The following is a 17,730-nucleotide window of genomic DNA, read 5'->3' as shown; positions in this document are numbered from 1 at the left end:
AATTCCATAGTCCGGAGCGTCCACTCCTCTTGGCTGATCGGCTGGCTGAGTGGGCTGAGCTGAATAGATTTTCCGGACTTGCCAGGACGGATGTGGTCGCTCATCTGTGGCCGGAAAGGCCCAAGCCGAAGAGTTATTTTGGCTTGTTGCAGCAATTCCTTGGGGCGGTGCCGCATATCGGGGCGATGAAGCGGTCGGCATGCATAGAAGGTGCACGGATGGCTCTCGCCCGTGTTAAGACATACTGGGCGGAGATGGATGCCACCGCTGTTGCATCCCGGGGTTCGGACAGAGGCCGATTACCCGCCGAGCATTATTTTGAGGAAGTCCTGCATGGCGCTCGTTTAGTAGAGTCGCAGTGCTCGAAAGATGTCGTGTTCAAATGATGTGTATGTTTTGTGAGATCATGTTTATAATGCAATAGCTTTCTATACTTGTGCGTTCAAGTATTGAACTATCTCCCGTGCGGCCATATATGTATGTATAACCTGAAAGATGGCAGTCTTTGGCTTCAGCCCCCACGCACATGGTGCGGGGGTGTTTGCAAAAAGAAAAGCGCTTTTTCACACTTAATCCAACGTCTTGGTCCTTTGAAGGAGGTGATAGAGTAGCAAACTAGGCAACCGGACTATAATGCTTTATCACTTTCACTTAGCCATAGGAGCTCGAAGGTGGGGCTACTATATAGCCCCTAGAGGCACCGCGCTTCTCCGAACTCGGGGCGCGTATGTGCCTGACCGGGAAGTGGTCCTTCGTCAAAGCGGAGGAATTCTAAACAATCCAGTGGTCGATCGAGTGGTTGACCAGTCTCTCGCTATATCATGACAGTCAGTTTTCGGCTTTCTCTACTGAGGTTGTCACATCCCTAGTCTGGTATGACTTAGACTAGCTAGCCATTTGTGCATCATATTTAATTTCATTTAAATTTGAAATGAGGATTGGTGGAACCCTCAGAATCATTTTGAGAATGACCCAAATAAAAATTTCTCCAAAAGGGTCCAAGAAAATGCTCATGTTGCCCTCTGAAAATATTGGACAGAGATAAAAATCAAAACAATATTTTTAGGAGCTCATGGATATTTATTTTGGCCATTTGGTTTAATTCGACAAATATTTGCATTGGAAATATATTTCTATATATATGAAATATGGTCCAAAAATTATGCCAATTATAAAAGAGCTCTGGAATAATATATCTAGCTCCTGCAAAAATTGGCATAAGGAAATTAAATGATTTAATATATTTATTAAATCAAAACAAATGTCAGAAAAACTAGAAAACAAAAATAAAAGAAGGAGGGGCTTACCTGGGCCTCCCCTCCCCTGCGCAGCCCAGCAGCAGCAGGCCGGCCCAGCCAGGAGGCGGCCCAGCCCGCCTGGCCCCCCTCCTCTGTCGTCTTCCCCCCCGACAGGGGAACGGCGTGTGCCCGACGCCCGCCGGCACGCGCGCGCGCCACCTCCCCCCCTGCTGGCCACCTCCTGCTTCCTTCTCTCGCCCTCGATGCCCCGGACGAAGCCACGCAGCTGCCCCGCACCGCTCTCACTCTCCCTCGCCCTCCTCCTCTCCCCCTGCTCTCTCTCTCTCACCCGAGAACCACCGCCGCCGCCGTTCGCCATAGCCATCACCACCGACCTCCCCTCGCCTCCCCGACACACGCGGAAGCTCCGCTCCTCCGCCCTGAAGCTCCCCGTCAAGCCGTGCCCCTCCGGATGCCCCGTGGAGCCGTCGCCGTCGCCAAATTCGACTCCGGCCGCCATGGACCCTCGCCGGCGATTCGGGAGCTACCGGGCATCCCCGACCTCGCCCTCGCGCTCGCTAGTTCCGCGGTGAGCCCCCGCATCGAACCCCCTCCTCCCCGCGTCCGTTTGCCCCGTCTAGCTAGCTCGCCACCGCGCCCGTAAGCCCCTCGCCGCCGGCCATGGCGCCACGGTGGCACGAGCCCAAGCCGGTCCCTTCCGCGCGCGTCCCCGTGTTCCTGGTGACGCCAGGAGCCCGTAGGAACCCTCCGTCTCCACTGCCGTGCACCACAACGCCGCGGCCGCAAGTTGCCGAACTCCGGCCGCCGCCCTGGGCTCTGCTCCGGCGAGCTCCGCCGCCCCCGCTGCCTCCCGCGTGTTCCACTGGATGCGCGTGAGCGCGGGCTCCGCTCCCGTGGTCTCCGCCGCCCGAATGGTCGCCGGAACGGCGATCCCGAGCCCCTCCGCCGTCTCGGGCCTCGCCGGCGGCTAAACGCCGGCGGGATTGACCGGTCAACCGCGCTAACCCCCCCCCTGACGCTGACCAGTGGGCCCGACCCCCCCCCCCTAACCTTTTAATTAAACTAATTAACCCCTGTTAACCCCCCTGTCACTGACGTGTGGGTCCCACACGTCAGATTTGACCTGGACAGCCGCGTTGACCACTAACGTCGTGCTGACGTCATGCTGACGCAATTATTTATTTTCTGGAATTAAAATAATTCAGAAAATCCAGAAAATGATTTAAACTTCAAAAATTCATAACAATTCAACCGTAGCTCAGATTAAAATAATTTATATATGAAAAATTATCAGAAAAATGCAATCTTTCCATCTGTACTAGTTTCATGCATGACAAACCAACCTATACATGCTGAATATGAGAAAACACATTATGGCATATATAAGAGACTTAATTTAAAAATGCATTTGAACCTTTGGTTCAAATGGACTTCAAACCAAATGTTTACTAGTTGCATTAGCTCAAACAGCATCTCATCTACATGCCATGCTCATGCATCATATTGTTGCATATGATTGTGTTTTGATTGCCGGCATCGTTCCTTCTCGATAGGTCCTGCTCCGGAGACGTTCCAGAGTACCTGTCTGTGAAGCAGTGCCTCCCTTGTTGATTTACCAGGCAAGCAAACCCCCTTGTTCATTTCGATAAAACCCTACTCTCTCACTCCTGCTCTCAGTTATTGCATTAGGACAACAACGATTCATATGCTACTTTGTGCTGCGGTAGTTGAACCCATTCCTCTGCATGACCTGTCATTGCCACAGTAAATAGTTGAAACCCACTAGCATGTGTAGGAGTTGATTGAAGCCATTGTTGTGTTCCTACCATGCTATGCCTGCTATTGCTTAGAGTTGTGTCAGGTCTAATTCATTGGGAATGAATTGGAGTGTTACGATATGTTCTGATGCTGAGAGTGAAGTGTGTGAACACGATTTGGTAAAGGTAGCGGTGAGAGGCCATGTAGGAGTACATGGTGGGTTGTCTCACTGGAACCGTCCTTAAGCACTGAGTTCTATGTATGTTGTCCAATGACTCGATACTACCACACATTGGGCTCCGGGCGCTCCAAGCCCTCTCGACTTATTAACCGACTTGATCTCTGTCCAGGAGTCGCAACTAGTTTCTGGTGTTTGTAGGTAGTGCTATTTTTCTACCAAGTGGCACCCGGCAGGGTGGGCTTGGGACAGACTAGGCACACGTGGCCCGGTGTACCGAGTGGCACCCGGTTGGTGGGCTCGGGAACCCTGTACACATCGTTTGGGGCCGTAAGAGACACCCCGGCCAGATCTCCTTGCGGATGGAACCCGAATAGGCGATAAACCTGGACTAGAGTCTTGTGTGGTTACTCAGGTCGTGGCCGACACCCTCGCCAGGCTTCCGCTTGAAGGTTGCCGAGATACATGACGTGTACATGGCGGTAAGTGGCGAGAGCGTGTGTGAAGAAGTACACCCCTGCAGGGTTAACATGATCTATTCGAATAGCCGGGTCCGCGGTTATGGACTTCTTGGATGCTTACATGGTACATAGACAACTTGAAGTGGATACTCTAAAATGCTCAAGACATGTGTGAGTGCTATGGATGGCCTTCTCGTAGGGAGACGGGGATGAACCCATAGTAGTGTATTGTGTGGTGATTAGTGGACTCGTGTACGTTGTTTCACCTCCAGAGTTTCTGGTAGTCGTAGAACAGGATAGCCACAGAGTCAAAGCTGGCTTGCTGCAACTAAACCCCACATTACCCTCTTGATACAAATGCATGTATGATAGGATCTGATGTAAGTCTTGCTGAGTACCTTTGTACTCATGTTGCTTCATTTATGTTTTTGCAGCTGAGACTTCGGTCTTACTAGTGTTCTCGTGAACTTCGACTAGTAGCTAGTACCTCAGCTACGATCTTGATCGGATGTTGTAGATAGTCAGGCTTTCAGCCTTTTTCATTTATAGATGTCTGTACTCAGACATGTAATGCTTCCGCTTGTTGCTTGATTGCTCTGACTGTTGGGTCATGTGACCCCTGTTTGTAATAATGCTGTGATGGCTCTCCTGAGCCTTTATCTATATGATTGTTGAGTTATGATGTGATGCCATGTTGTACAGCACATACTTGCATGTTATGCGTACGTGTAATGTGTATTGCTATGTGTGGGATCTGACTACCTAGTTGTTTATTCTTAGTAGCCTCTCTTACCGGGAAATGTCTCCTAGTGCTTCCACTGAGCCCTGGTAGCTTGCTACTGCTCCGGAACACTTAGGCAGGCCGGCATGTGTCCTTCTTCGATCATGTGTCTGTCCCTTCGGGGAAATGTCATGCGATGAATACCGGAGTCCTGCTAGCCCGCTACAGCCCGGTTCACCGGAGTCCTGTTAGCCCAGTGCTACAGCCTGGATTCACTCGTTGATGACCGACACGTTCGATGCTGGGTCATGGATGCCTGTCCCTGTAAGTTAGTGCCACTTTGGGTTTACGACTAGCCATGTCAGTCCGGGCTCTTTATCATATGGATGCTAGCGACACCATCATATACGTGTGCCAAAATGCGCAAACGGTCCCGGGCAAAGGTAAGGCGACACCCGTGGGAATACCGTGCGTGAGGCCGCAAAGTGATATGAGGTATTACATGCTAGATCGATGTGGCATTGAGTCGGGGTCCTGACAGCTTTGGTATCAGAGCCTAACTGCCTGTAGGTTTACCAAGCCATACTGGTCGAAGTTGAGTCTAGAAATTCTTTAGTTATGTAAGGGAATTGATTGTGGGAAGGAACGTAAGGCTCTTTTACTCCTTTACCTCATGGCCTTCTGATCTGAGTCGTCCTATCTTTCCGACGGGGTTAAGGAACTAGGCTTCTCTTCCGTCTATCAGGATCACGTGTTACTACTCCGTAGTCCCATAGGATTGGTTGATCAGAGTTCTGCAGTTTCACCCAGAGTAAGATGGTTGTTGATGCTTATAGCAGAGAGTTCGAGAACCTTGCCCGCTATGCCACAGAAGAAGTGTCCACGGACGCCAAGAAGCAAGCTAGGTTCCGGAAGGGTCTCAACCCCAAGTTGCGTCGTAATCTCCACCTGCATCATTGTGATACATTCCAAGCCCTTGTGAACAAGGCCATCAATGCAGAGACAGCTCAACTCACTTACGAGGAGTCTCGTAAGCACACCCGTGATTTGGGATCTTTCTCCGGGTCTAGTTCCCAAAAACGCCGGATTTGGGTTCCAAACTCCGCTCTTCCTTCCGGTTATGCACCGAGGTCATCCTATGTGGTGCCTCCTCCAGCTCAGTCGTATGTTCCAACCATGCCTACTAGTAGACCGTTTGTCAGTGCGGGTCCACGTCCAACCTCAGGGACTTGTTTCACATGCGAGAAGCCAGGACACTATGCACATGACTGCTCTCAGACTAGTTATGCTCCACCCCAGCCCGAGAAGACTGTTGGCTGTATTAAGCCATCACGCAAGATGATCAGTGTCAAGTCAGCCCCCACTGAACGTGGATGTGTGCATCACGTCTCAGCTAAAGACACTCATGATGATCCAGATGTCGTTCTTGGTACACTTCTTGTCAATTGTCACCCAGCATCAGTTCTATTCGATACTGGAGCATCTCACTCCTTCATTTCTGAAGGCTATGCCCGTTTACACGACATGTCATTTTGTGATATGCCAACTCCGCTTGAAATCCAAACCCCAGGGTCTAGATGGCAGACCACCAGAATCAGCCATGGTAATGAAATCCTTGTTGATAGACTTGTATTCCTTGCATCACTTGTAGCCCTCAAGTCCTCAGATATTAACATCATCTTGGGTATGGACTGGATGACAGCTCATCATGCCAAGATTGATTGCTACACAAGATCTGTTCAGCTTACACACCCATCTGGCAAGTTAGTCACCGTCTCCACTAGAGTTGCAAAGCGTCAGCTCTATTCTCTTAATGCCAGCCCTCTTCCAGACCTTGAAGATATCCCGGTAGTCCGTGACTTTCCGGATGTCTTTCCAGAGGAACTGCCAGGTGTTCCACCTGACAGAGATGTAGAGTTCATCATAGATCTTATCCCAGGAACAGCTCCAATCTCCCGGAGACCTTACAAGATGGCACCCCTAGAATTAGCCAAGCTTAAGAAACAACTCGATGAGTCCTTGCAAAAGGGTTTCATCCGTCCTAGTTCTTCTCCTTGGGCTTGCCCCGTCCTCTTCGTCAAGAAGAAAGACGGTACGGACCGGATGGTTGTAGATTATCGTCCCGTTAACTTGGTCACGATAAAGAACAAGTATCCGCTTCCCAGGATCAACGACCTGTATGATCAGCTCGCTGGATCCTCAGTCTTCTCCAAGATGGATTTAAGGTTAGGCTACCATCAAATCAAGATCAGAAACGGGGACATTCCCAAGACAGCTTTTGTCACTCGTTATGGCCAGTACGAGTACACGGTCATGTCCTTTGGTCTAACCAACGCTCCAGCTACATTCTCCCGCTTGATGAACTCGATCTTCATGGAGTACTTAGATAAGTTCGTCGTGGTTTACCTCGATGATATTCTTATTTACTCGAAGAACGAGGAAGAGCATGCCGAACATCTTAGACTTGTGTTAGAAAAACTCAGAGAGCACCGCCTTTATGCCAAGTTCTCCAAGTGTGAATTTTGGTTGTCAGAAGTGACCTACTTAGGCCACGTAATCTCTGGTAAGGGCATTGCTGTCAATCCCGAGAGAATTCAAGCCGTTCTCGATTGGACTCCACCTGAGACCGTTAAACAAGTTAGGAGTTTCCTTGGTCTAGCCAGCTATTGTCGCCGCTTTGTTGAAAATTTCTCCAAAGTAGCCAAACCCCTCACGGAACTTCTCAAGAAAGATAAAAAGTTCGAGTGGTCCCCACAGTGTGAGTACAGTTTTCAGGAACTGAAAAGGCGCCTGACTTCTGCTCCCATACTTGTGCCACCGGATTTCACAAAAGACTTTATTATCTACTGCGATGCCTCACGGCAGGGACTAGGTTGCATTCTTATGCAGGATCGTCATGTGATTGCCTATGCATCTCGACAGTTGCATCCACATGAGGATAATTATCCCACACATGATCTAGAGCTTGCAGCCGTAGTCTATGCACTCAAGACCTGGCGACATTACCTCCTTGGTAAACGTTGCGAGATCTACACCGATCACCAGAGTCTTAAGTATATCTTCACCCAACCAGATCTGAACCTTAGGCAAAGACGTTGGTTGGAGTTGATCACAGATTATGATCTAGGGATTACCTACACCCCAGGCAAAGCCAATGTCATGGCTGATGCTCTAAGCCGTAAATCCTATTGTAACAATCTCATGTTGCAGCAAGGCCAACCACTTCTCCATGAGGAATTCTGTAAGCTTAATCTTCATATTGCTCCTCACGGGTTCCTTTCTACCCTGATGGCGAAACCTGATCTTAAGGATCAGATTATCGCAGCTCAAAAGCAAGACACAGGAATTTCCCGGATCAAGAGAAACATTAAGAAGAGAGTTGGTGGATGTTTCTCTATGGATGATCGTGGTGTTGTTTTCTTTGAGAATCGCTTGGTGGTTCCCAAGAATCAACATCTGCGACAATTGATTCTTAAGGAGGCGCATGAATCTCCTCTCACGATTCATCCCGGTAGTACTAAGATGTATCAGGACCTACGCCAGAGGTTCTGGTGGACTAGGATGAAGAGAGAAATCGCTGAGTTCATTGCTAAATGTGACATTTGTCGTCGCGTTAAGGCAGAGCATCAAAGACCTGCTGGCACCCTTCAGCCTTTAGCTATTCCTGAATGGAAATGGGATAAAGTTAGTATGGACTTCATCACCGGCTTTCCCAGGACCAAGAGAGGGAATAACGCTATCTTCGTAGTCATTGATCGTCTCTCCAAAGTGGCTCACTTCCTTCCTGTTCGAGAGAGTATCACTGCTAGTCAGCTTGCTGACTTATACATTTCTCGAATAGTGTCACTCCATGGTGTTCCACTAGAGATCAATTCAGACCGTGGCAGTCTTTTCACTTCTCATTTCTGGGAGAGCTTCCAAACTGCCATGGGAACCCATCTTTCCTTCAGTACCGCTTTCCACCCTCAGTCGAGTGGTCAGGTGGAACGGGTCAATCAAATTCTCGAAGACATGCTTAGAGCTTGCATTATCTCATTCGGTATGGATTGGGAGAAATGTCTTCCTTTCGCCGAGTTTGCTTATAACAATAGCTACCAATCCAGCCTCAAGCAAGCTCCTTTTGAGGTTCTCTATGGACGAAGATGTCGAACACCTTTGAACTGGTCAGAAACCGGTGAAAGACAATTCTTTGGACCGGATATGATCCAGGAGGCAGAAGAGCAAGTTCGCATCATTCGTGAGAATTTGAAAACAGCCCAGTCTCGTCAGAAAAGTCAGTACAATCGTCATCATAAGGATATGGCTTATGAAATTGGCGACCAAGCTTACCTTCGGGTTACTCCTTTAAAGGGTACCCATCGTTTCGGTATCAAGGGCAAGTTGGCTCCTCGTTACATTGGTCCTTTTCGCATTCTCGCTAAACGAGGAGAGGTTGCCTACCAGTTGGAACTACCCCCACATCTTTCTCGAGTTCATGATGTCTTCCACGTCTCTCAACTCAGGCGTTGCTTCTCGGATCCTATCCGCGGAGTGGACCACGAAACGCTTGATCTCCAAGATAACCTCACATACCGAGAGTACCCGGTTCGCATTCTTGATCAAGCAGAGCGTGTCACTCGACGTCAGAACATCAAGTTTCTCAAAGTTCAGTGGTCTCATCATTCCGAGAGAGAGGCTACTTGGGAGCGAGAAGATCGTCTTCGACTGGAGTACCCCGCTTTCTTTCCGTCAACCCCTGAATCTCGAGACGAGATTCTGTCAAGTGGGGGCGAGTTGTCACATCCCTAGTCTGGTATGACTTAGACTAGCTAGCCATTTGTGCATCATATTTAATTTCATTTAAATTTGAAATGAGGATTGGTGGAACCCTCAGAATCATTTTGAAAATGACCCAAATAAAAATTTCTCCAAAAGGGTCCAAGAAAATGCTCATGTTGCCCTCTGAAAATATTGGACAGAGATAAAAATCAAAACAATATTTTTAGGAGCTCATGGATATTTATTTTGGCCATTTGGTTTAATTCGATAAATATTTGCATTGGAAATATATTTCTATATATATGAAATATGGTCCAAAAATTATGCCAATTATAAAAGAGCTCTGGAATAATATATCTAGCTCCTGCAAAAATTGGCATAAGGAAATTAAATGATTTAATATATTTATTAAATCAAAACAAATGTCAAAAAAACTAGAAAACAAAAATAAAAGAAGGAGGGGCTTACCTGGGCCTCCCCTCCCCTGCGCAGCCCAGCAGCAGCAGGCCGGCCCAGCCAGGAGGCGGCCCAGCCCGCCTGGCCCCCCTCCTCTGTCGTCTTCCCCCCCGACAGGGGAACGGCATGTGCCCGACGCCTGCCGGCACGCGCGCGCGCCACCTCCCCCCCTGCTGGCCACCTCCTGCTTCCTTCTCTCGCCCTCGATGCCCCGGACGAAGCCACGCAGCTGCCCCGCACCGCTCTCACTCTCCCTCGCCCTCCTCCTCTCCCCCTGCTCTCTCTCTCTCACCCGAGAACCACCGCCGCCGCCGTTCGCCATAGCCATCACCACCGACCTCCCCTCGCCTCCCCGACACACGCGGAAGCTCCGCTCCTCCGCCCTGAAGCTCCCCGTCAAGCCGTGCCCCTCCGGATGCCCCGTGGAGCCGTCGCCGTCGCCAAATTCGACTCCGGCCGCCGTGGACCCTCGCCGGCGATTCGGGAGCTACCGGGCATCCCCGACCTCGCCCTCGCGCTCGCTAGTTCCGCGGTGAGCCCCCGCACCGAACCCCCTCCTCCCCGCGTCCGTTTGCCCTGTCTAGCTAGCTCGCCACCGCGCCCGTAAGCCCCTCGCCGCCGGCCATGGCGCCACGGTGGCACGAGCCCAAGCCGGTCCCTTCCGCGCGCGTCCCCGTGTTCATGGTGACGCCAGGAGCCCGTAGGAACCCTCCGTCTCCACTGCCGTGCACCACAACGCCGCGGCCGCAAGTTGCCGAACTCCGGCCGCCGCCCTGAGCTCTGCTCCGGCGAGCTCCGCCGCCCCCGCTGCCTCTCGCGTGTTCCACTGGATGCGCATGAGCGCGGGCTCCGCTCCCGTGGTCTCCGCCGCCCGAATGGTCGCCGGAACGGCGATCCCGAGCCCCTCCGCCGTCTCGGGCCTCGCCGGCGGCTAAACGCCGGCGGGATTGACCGGTCAACCGCGCTAACCCCCCCCCTGACGCTGACCAGTGGGCCCGACCCCCCCTAACCTTTTAATTAAACTAATTAACCCCTGTTAACCCCCCTGTCACTGACGTGTGGGTCCCACACGTCAGATTTGACCTGGACAGCCGCGTTGACCACTGACGTCGTGCTGACGTCATGCTGACGCAATTATTTATTTTCTGGAATTAAAATAATTCAGAAAATCCAGAAAATGATTTAAACTTCAAAAATGCATAACAATTCAACCGTAGCTCAGATTAAAATAATTTATATATGAAAAATTATCAGAAAAATGCAATCTTTCCATCTGTACTAGTTTCATGCATGACAAACCAACCTATACATGCTGAATATGAGAAAACACATTATGGCATATATAAGAGACTTAATTTAAAAATGCATTTGAACCTTTGGTTCAAATGGACTTCAAACCAAATGTTTACTAGTTGCATTAGCTCAAATAGCATCTCATCTACATGCCATGCTCATGCATCATATTGTTGCATATGATTGTGTTTTGATTGCCGGCACCGTTCCTTCTCGATAGGTCCTGCTCCGGAGACGTTCCAGAGTACCTGTCTGTGAAGCAGTGCCTCCCTTGTTGATTTACCAGGCAAGCAAACCCCCTTGTTCATTTCGATAAAACCCTACTCTCTCACTCCTGCTCTCAGTTATTGCATTAGGACAACAACGATTCATATGCTACTTTGTGCTGCGGTAGTTGAACCCATTCCTCTGCATGACCTGTCATTGCCACAGTAAATAGTTGAAACCCACTAGCATGTGTAGGAGTTGATTGAAGCCATTGTTGTGTTCCTACCATGCTATGCCTGCTATTGCTTAGAGTTGTGTCAGGTCTGATTCATTGGGAATGAATTGGAGTGTTACGATATGTTCTGATGCTGAGAGTGAAGTGTGTGAACACGATTTGGTAAAGGTAGCGGTGAGAGGCCATGTAGGAGTACATGGTGGGTTGTCTCACTGGAACCGTCCTTAAGCCCTGAGTTCTGTGTATGTTGTCCAATGACTCGATACTACCACACATTGGGCTCCGGGCGCTCCAAGCCCTCTCGACTTATTAACCAACTTGGTCTCTGTCCAGGAGTCGCAACTAGTTTCTGGTGTTTGTAGGTAGTGCTATTTTTCTACCAAGTGGCACCCGGCAGGGTGGGCTTGGGACAGACTAGGCACACGTGGCCCGGTGTACCGAGTGGCACCCGGTTGGTGGGCTCGGGAACCCTGTACACATCGTTTGGGGCCGTAAGCGACACCCCGGCCGGATCTCCTTGCGGATGGAACCCGAATAGGCGATAAACCTGGACTAGAGTCTTGTGTGGTTAGTCAGGTCGTGGCCGACACCCTCGCCAGGCTTCCGCTTGAAGGTTGCCGAGATACATGACGTGTACATGGCGGTAAGTGGCGAGAGCGTGTGTGAAGAAGTACACCCCTGCAGGGTTAACATGATCTATTCGAATAGCCGGGTCCGCGGTTATGGACTTCTTGGATGCTTACATGGTACATAGACAACTTGAAGTGGATACTCTAAAATGCTCAAGACATGTGTGAGTGCTATGGATGGCCTTCTCGTAGGGAGACGGGGATGAACCCATAGTAGTGTACTGTGTGGTGATTAGTGGACTCGTGTACGTTGTTTCACTTCCAGAGTTTCTGGTAGTCGTAGAACAGGATAGCCACAGAGTCAAAGCTGGCTTGCTGCAACTAAACCCCACATTACCCTCTTGATACAAATGCATGTATGATAGGATCTGATGTAAGTCTTGCTGAGTACCTTTGTACTCATGTTGCTTCATTTATGTTTTTGCAGCTGAGACTTCGGTCTTACTAGTGTTCTCGTGAACTTCGACTAGTAGCTAGTACCTCAGCTACGATCTTGATCGGATGTTGTAGATAGTCAGGCTTTCAGCCTTTTTCATTTATAGATGTCTGTACTCAGACATGTAATGCTTCCGCTTGTTGCTTGATTGCTCTGATTGTTGGGTCATGTGACCCCTGTTTGTAATAATGCTGTGATGGCTCTCCTGAGCCTTTATCTATATGATTGTTGAGTTATGCTGTGATGCCATGTTGTACAGCACATACTTGCATGTTATGCGTACGTGTAATGTGTATTGCTATGTGTGGGATCTGACTACCTAGTTGTTTATTCTTAGTAGCCTCTCTTACCGGGAAATGTCTCCTAGTGCTTCCACTGAGCCCTGGTAGCTTGCTACTGCTCCGGAACACTTAGGCAGGCCGGCATGTGTCCTTCTTCGATCCTGTGTCTGTCCCTTCGGGGAAATGTCACGCGATGAATACCGGAGTCCTGCTAGCCCGCTACAGCCCGGTTCACCGGAGTCCTGTTAGCCCAGTGCTACAGCCTGGATTCACTCGTTGATGACCGACACGTTCGATGTTGGGTCATGGATGCCTGTCCCTGTAAGTTAGTGCCACTTTGGTTTTACGACTAGCCATGTCAGCCCGGGCTCTTTATCATATGGATGCTAGCGACACCATCATATACGTGTGCCAAAATGCGCAAACGGTCCCGGGCAAAGGTAAGGCGACACCCGTGGGAATACCGTGCGTGAGGCCGCAAAGTGATATGAGGTATTACATGCTAGATCGATGTGGCATTGAGTCGGGGTCCTGACAGAGGTGCTCGCCCGGCCAAACCGGGGCACAATCACAGTAGTTCTCCTGGTGCCGCATTAGCCAATGGAGCAGAACGTAAGGCAGCAAAACACAGGAGCCGGGCAAACCCAACATTTGACCAAAGACATGATTCGAAGCTGATGCATATAAGGCCTAACTCGAGACGCCGAACACTCCCTGAGGTGTTCGGCCTTTATGATACCGGGCAGAACAATGCCCTAAGCCCCTAGTGTCCAGGTACAGGCGGGAACTTCTAACGTGGCCGATGCCAAAACGCCAGCCTCCTCCTCGGTTATGGTAGGAAACCGGAGGATGTGTATCAACAAGAGACAGTAAGAAAGGTTTACGCAGGGTCTTAATCTGAAAAGAATCCTTGTGACGGGTCCCTGCTGCACGTCTGCGCCTGTGTCTTCGTTGTGCTGTATCCTGGACGGGTGTAGCACGTGCTTCATCTGTAAAAGAGAAGGACTTAGTTTGGAAGAAATATCGTGCAAAAGATGTATTTAAAATAAAGTATAATTTGGAAGATGAATAAAGTTGAGCTTTATTGGCTCTCATCGTTTATACGTGCGGCCACTTGTAAAGGGGTATGCGGCTGGGAAGCCCCTTGTTTATTTACGCCGGACTCGCCTAACCGTGTCCGAGGTCTGAATGACCTGTTTTTAGGGGCTTTGACCTACAAGGTCGGATTAGTGTGTGGCTGTCAAGGCAACCTCACGTTCTCCATGGTCGAGGAACACTTGGAGTTTCTCTTTAATGAGATTATGCCGCGTGGACCGGGCATTTTAAGCGTAAGAGACGCGTAATGTGGTATTGCGTTAAAGCGGGCGAAAGCTTCGCGTCCCAGTAGTGCTTGAGGGCCACTGTTAAATGGGGCGATATGGAGACTGAGCTTTTCGCGACGGAGGTTGTCGGATGAACTGAACACAACCTCTAGTGGTATAGAGCCTGTACAATTGGCTTAAAGGCCTGGCGTCACTCCTTTGAAGGAAGTGCTGCTACGGCGAATTTTGGTAGGGTCTATCCCCATTCTACGGACTGTGTTTTCGTGTTATCACATGAAGTGAGGTCACTGTTTTGACTTCTAGTGGGAAAGTCTTCTGTTTTCCGGCGTGCTGCTTGTGGGGTTCATCGTCTTCGCTTGGTGTGTCGAGCCCCTTACATTCGGCGTTAAGTCAGCCGGACTGCTTGAAGACCCAACAATCTCTATGGGTATGGTTTGCAGGCTTCCCGGAGGTACTATGTATTTGACATAGCCTATCCAGAATTTTGTTTAGGTTGGATAGCTCGTCGTTGTTGTCCTTGAGGGGACGTGTTTTATTATTCGGCCGAGAGCTTTTGAATCCGGCGTTGACCGTCGTGCTATTTTGGTCCATTTTCCTTATTCCGGCGCTGATCTTTTCTGCGTCATGGTTTCCCATTTCCATCCCTGACTTCGGATGTACTCGGGTCGCTGGTGCTGCATCTACCCAGCCAGCTGTCTTCTCCCGCGCAAAAGCGGGTCATGAGGCTTGTTAGTGCGGCCATTGTTCTTGGTTTTTCCTGGCCGAGGTGCCTGGCAAGCCATTCGTCTCGGACGTTGTGCTTAAAGGCTGCTAAGGCTTCGGCGTCCGGACAGTCGACTATTTGGTTCTTTTTGGTAAGGAACCTGTTCCAGAATTTGCATGCTGACTCTCCGGGCTGTTGAGTTATGTGACTTAAATCGTCTGCATCCGGAGGGCAGACATAAGTTCCCTGAAAATTTGCTCGAAACGCATCCTCGAGCTCTTCCCAACTTCCAATGGTATTTTCTGGGAGGCTTTTGAGCCAATGCCGAGCTGGCCCTTTGAGCTTGAGGGGTAGGTATTTTATGGCATGGAGATCGTCTCCTCTGGCCATATGTATGTGTAGGATATAATCCTCAATCCAGACTCTGGGGTCTGTTGTTCCGTCATATGCCTCTATGTTTACGGGTTTGAATCCCGCTGGAAATTTATGATCCAGTACTTCGTCGGTGAAACATAGTGGGTGTGCGGCGCCCCTGTATTTGGGTGTGTCGTTGTCTTCAAATGCTCGGCGGGTTGTGTTGCTTCCTGAGTCTTCTTTTTTGGCGTATCCACCATGTATACGTCGTGAGTTGGGGTGGCTTTCCAGTGCCCGATAGGCGCTGGTTCTTGGTCGTCTCCAGCATTGTCGTCCATACCGTCGATGTCTTCGGAGTCGAAGTCTAGCATGTCGGTTAGGTCGTCGACAGTGGCTACTAAGTGGGTGGTGGGTAGGGCGTGAATTTCTTCGTCGTCCGCATCCCAACCGTCCTGACCGCAGTCCGGCCAGGGCTCTCCTGATAATGAGAGATACTTTAGCGAAATCAAGATGTCACCAAAAGGTGAGTGTTGAAAGATGTCCGCCGCGGTGAACTCCATGATCGGCGCCCAATCGCATTTGATCGGAGGGGGCGCGGGAGGTTCGGAGTCCGGCACCTCGGAGTCACGAGCTTCATGAGGGACAAGGTCAGTGTTCGGCTCTATCGCTGTAGAGGTTGCAGCCCCCGAGGCAGTGTCTAGCCACCCGTCCTCGATCTGCGCAGCCGGCTCCGAATTGAAGATTGGAGCGGACTCGAGTGCGGCCTCCAGGGTACTGTCCGGCTGCAGAGCTAAATCATGCCCGTCGTGACAGTGCAGCGCGCTTGGTTGTGGCTCGAATCCATCGAAGATCAAGTCCCCGTGGATGTCAGCTGTGAAGTTCAAACTTCCAAATCTGACCTGACGGCCAGGGGCATAGCTTTCGATCTGCTCCAGATGGCCAAGCGAATTGGCCCGCAGTGCAAAACCGCCGAATACGAAGATCTGTCCGGGGAGGAAGGTCTCACCCTGGACTGCGTCCTTGTTGATGATCGAAGAAGCCATCGAGCCTATCGGTGACGACACAGAGGAACTCTCAATGAAAGCACCAATGTCGGTGTCAAAACCGGCGGATCTCGGGTAGGGGGTCCCGAACTTTGCGTCTAGGCGGATGGTAACAGGAGACAAGGGACACGATGTTTTACCCAGGTTCGGGCCCTCTTGATGGAGGTAAAACCCTACGTCCTGCTTGATTAATATTGATGATGTGTGTTAAAAGAGTAGATCTACCACGAGATCAAGGAGGCTAAACCCTAGAAGCTAGCCTATGGTATGATTGTTGTTCGTCCTACGGACTAAAGTCATCCGGTTTATATAGACACCGGAGAGGGCTAGGGTTACATAGAGTCGGTTACAATGGTAGGAGATCTACATATCCGTATCGCCAAGCTTGCCTTCCACGCCAAGGAAAGTCCCATCCGGACACGGGACGAAGTCTTCAATCTTGTATCTTCATAGTCTTGGAGTCCGGCCGATGATGATAGTTCGGCTATCCGGACACCCCCTAGTCCAGGACTCCCTCACTAGCCCCGATTACCTAGTGTTCCAATCGGCACCCGTCCCTCACCTTCACCGCTATGATGCAAGAGTGCACATCTGCCCAAGTCCCGCAGCAGATGGTCAGCCTTTGGTTTTTTAGGGCAGAGCCATGCCCACTACTGATTTGGAAATTTAGGCCGCTGCTGTGGAGGCTATCCTATACCTCTAAACCAAGTTCCCGCAAGTGGCAAAGAGGCGGGAGTTCTGCTTTTCCCTGTTGTGACAGAAGCAGGAATTCAGCCTCCTCTCATTGTCCAAGGAGATGACCCAGCAATCGCTCACCTGGTGCAATATATCACTGCCCAGGGGATGATGATTGCCAAGATGCTTGCCGAGTTTAGAACCATCGACAACGACGCAGTACGGGTTGTCATGAAAGCTTATCGTGAGGCTCGTAAATTCGCATCCCAAGACGTTCGCCCAACGCCATCCGAACCACTGCTACCCTCTCAGCCTGTGTTGTGGCCTAAGCCAAACATCGTCACCCTCGACAAGGCTCTTTACCAAATCCACCAACATCATTTGCTTGGATCAATTTCAGCCACACCCCCAGCAGTCGGAACCCAACCCATAGTAGTGTCGGACAATGAAGATGGAGATTGCTCAGTCTTCGTCCTCCCGGAGAGCCCCAGCAAGGCCAGTCCTCCGCATGACCTCAGTCACGCAGTCAGATGTTTCTGTGAGTAGGTTGGTCTATCGAGTCATCCTTGATATGAGGATATAGAACCAGGTACCCCGGAGTGAGTAGTTTCATTTAGCGCATAGTGCGTTCGTGCTTGTTGTATGCTAGTACAGTTGTAACCCGTATGTTATGTATGTTTTCATGCTTTTGGTTTTTGTGTTGTTTTTGCTTCTCTCTGTCAAGCAGAAACATTTGACAGGGTTGACACTCTGTTGTTAACAAGATTTTAACCAGTATGGCACATACACTAAAAACAACATTGACTCGTCCTGAGTCTCTAATAAAATGCGTGCTAGTGTAGGTATATGTATACCAGGATTACATATACCCACTAGCATTAAAACACCTTACTATGATTTGTCTGGTGTGTTGTTCCTTTGCCTGTATTTGTTGCATCTGCTTGTTTGCTAGTTTAGACTG

Source organism: Triticum aestivum, chromosome 2B (assembly GCF_018294505.1).
Source record: "Triticum aestivum cultivar Chinese Spring chromosome 2B, IWGSC CS RefSeq v2.1, whole genome shotgun sequence".
NCBI lineage: Eukaryota > Viridiplantae > Streptophyta > Magnoliopsida > Poales > Poaceae > Triticum > Triticum aestivum.
The sequence above is the reverse complement of the archived record's forward strand: the minus strand, read 5'-3'. Positions refer to the sequence as shown.